General features: G+C 51.6%; 1 non-coding gene across 1 annotated transcript; it reads left to right on the top strand.

Moving 5' to 3' along the window:
• Positions 1-1,108: 1,108 nt before the first annotated feature.
• Positions 1,109-1,275, top strand: LOC142430066 (U1 spliceosomal RNA). The gene has a single exon (XR_012780543.1). It is a non-coding gene; the product is annotated as a U1 spliceosomal RNA (small nuclear RNA).
• The last annotated feature ends 1,705 nt before the right edge of the window (positions 1,276-2,980 follow it).

The following is a 2,980-nucleotide window of genomic DNA, read 5'->3' as shown; positions in this document are numbered from 1 at the left end:
GATTCAGGGTTGGGCTACTAACTGAAAGGTCGGTGGTTCGAGCCCACCAGCCTTGCCACGGCAGAAAGATGAGAAAGCAGGCTGAAGCACCCTGCTTCTGTTTTAATTGACAGCGTGGAGTAGTTCCAGTTCGGCTCGAGGTCTCTGTGCGTCAGAACCACTGGCGGGGGGTAGGGGGTGGGATTCATATAAGGAGCATAGTGTAGTTAAGCTCTCGGTTGCTAGCCAGAAGTGGGCAGCTGGCACAAAGGGAGAGAGAAGAGTCCGTGGGCTGCCATGAAGATTGACAGCCTGGGAAACCCTCTGGGGCAGCCACACTCGGCTGACAGGGTCCTCGCTGAAGTCTGCAGCACTCTGTGCTCCGTGTGACCCAGAGGAGCCGCTCAGAGTTTCCTCCAGCTCCAGAGGCTGCCCAGCCTCACTGAGTACAGTTTTTTTGTTTTTTTTTTTAAAAAGCATCTGAAATATTTTCCATATCAAGTGTTTCAAGGACCTAATTATGAACTTCATTATAATCGTTCATTAGTTATATTTTGTTCAATTACTTTAACAAGTTGCCAAATGGAACACAAAGCCAGCAATTAGAATTATGTAATTGTAATGAGATGCACACATTGGTCGATAGAACATTACCGCTGCTTGCATATTTTCCCCTCAGAGGAAGGCACTGCAAAGGTGGTGGCTGGCCTATGGTCGCCTCCTCGGCGTCACCAGAGGCACAGGGAGCAGTCACGGTGCCCTTGCACAGCTCATGTAAACTATCGGCACATCAGCTCCCTGATGTGGGCGCTGTACTCTCCCCCACTGTACGGGCAATGACATCAAGGCACAAGTTTGCGTGACCTGCCCAAGGTTACTGACAGGAAACACAGTAGTTGGGCTCAGACCTAAACAGAGTGGCTCCAGCACCCATTGTCCTGACTGGTCCTTCGTCACATTGAGGTATTGGGTCTCAGAGAACAGATGCGTCTTATCTGACAGGAGGCTATCAGTGTGGGAAACATGGCATTACATGTTATGCATTTCATGATGAATATTTATCTGAGCTCTCTGGGGCTGCCTTAACAGGGAGGCAACAGAAGTGGGTGGCTTTAAGAAACAGACCTTCATACTTACCTGGCAGGGGAGATACCATGATCACGACGAAGGTGGTTTTCCCAGGGCAACGCTTATCCATTGCACTCCGGATGTGCTGACCCCTGTGATTTCCCCAAATGTGGGAAACTCGACTGCATAATTTGTGGTAGTGGGGGACTGTGTTCGCGCTCTCCCCTGAGGAGGTTAAAAAAAAAAAGAAACAGACCTTCTTCCCCTCAGAGTTTAGGAGGCTTGCCATTTAAACCCAGGGTGCCAGTGCCAGGGAAAGCTCTCCCTTGTTGGCTCTGGAGGAAACAAAGTCTTGACGTCAACCTTCCCCCGGGGGCTAGGAGGTTCCCGGTACAGGGACACTGGCTCCAGAGATCATATCCACTCCCGCGGGACTCTGCTTTCTTGGTAGTCTTGATGTCCTCTTGATTTCTGTTTACGTACTGAACCTTCGTTAGCTCCCAACAGATTGCTTCAAGATGACAGCAATCATGATGACATCAGGTCACCAAGTGGAGGAGAAACAAACGATACTGAGGATCATGGCCCAGCCAAGTCGATACCTATTCGATCCATCAAAATATCTGATTGCACTTAAAAATGTGTATTGTGGTAAACATCTGCACAACAAAAGAGCTGCCAATGAACACTCGGTACTAGTGAGGCTCAGTGACGCCATCATCCCAGTTCCATTCTTTTGTTCATCCATCTCCAGGTGGAGCTTTCCCACTGTCCTTGACAGAGCCCAGCGTCTGATAGCGGCACGTATTTTAAAAAAATAGAACAAAGCAAAACAAAACAAAAAACAACAAAGCAAAATGAAACGGAGCCACTGAGTTGGCTGAGGTGATCTCGTGTGCGGGGGAGAACTGTCCATAGTACATTGTTCAGCTGTCTTTGCAAGCTGTGGATTTAACCCCCAGCCTCTTGACGGGGAGCCAAGCAGGCCACCGGGGCACTACCCAGGACCCCGAAAGTGCTTCAGAGTTAGGAATACAAAGGCAACTTCCTTAGAGTGCGTCAGCCCAGCCACGATGGCCGAGGGGCCAGAAGACCCGTGGGCCGGTTGAGGTCCCCTGGCCACAGGATTTGATGGGATTCCATTAAGTCATATCTTCATTCCTGGAGCCCTGAGAGGCTGGCTTGGCTCAGATGAGGACCCAGGACCTCACACCGTGTCCTCAGCACCCTCCTCACTCTCAGGGGCCACTGCGTGCACCTCCTGCCTGGCCACATGGCTGCCGTCCTGGAGGTGGATGTCTGGTGGTTGTGTGAAGTTCCTTCCCGCGTGGCCACACACGTTCCATCTGTCTCTCCATCCCTGAACCTCCTTGGCCGGCCCTCTCCGTCTCTCCTTTTCAAACTCTGCCTCTCTCTGCTCCCTCTCTTCTCCCTCTCACTCACTTTCTAGGTTTGCCTTATTGTCTCTCTGTCTCTCTGAAGTCTCTGTTTCTGTCTTACACACTTGGCCCCTCCCACTCCCTTCCGCTTCCTCTCTGTCACGGTATCTGCTTTCCTTTTTCACCCTCTCTCTCTCTGTCTGTGTTGATTTCTCTCTATATCTCTCCTTCATTCATGATTTCCCTCACGGTCTGTCTGTCTCTCCCCCCAGCTCTCCTCACAGCGTCCATCTGGGCTCCGTGCTGTGAGCCCTCGCCAGCTGGTGGGGCTGATTTGAGTTGATACTTTGGGGGTGTTAATGAGGCAGAGCTGATTCTTAATCATGATGAGATGCCATCATCCCTCCTCTGGATCAGCCAAGCTACCTGGTCCCCCACGCTTTGTGTGGGAGCTCGCATGGGCCTGGCAGACGGACCAGCACCCCAGCACAAGGGGGTTGATGGTGGAGAGTGCAGTCACAGAGCTTGGCTGGCCGAGCCTGACAGGTCCGCTG

The sequence above is a fragment of the Tenrec ecaudatus genome, chromosome 16, assembly GCF_050624435.1.
Source record: "Tenrec ecaudatus isolate mTenEca1 chromosome 16, mTenEca1.hap1, whole genome shotgun sequence".
NCBI classification, from domain to species: domain Eukaryota; kingdom Metazoa; phylum Chordata; class Mammalia; order Afrosoricida; family Tenrecidae; genus Tenrec; species Tenrec ecaudatus.
The sequence above is the reverse complement of the archived record's forward strand: the minus strand, read 5'-3'. Positions and strand labels throughout refer to the sequence as shown.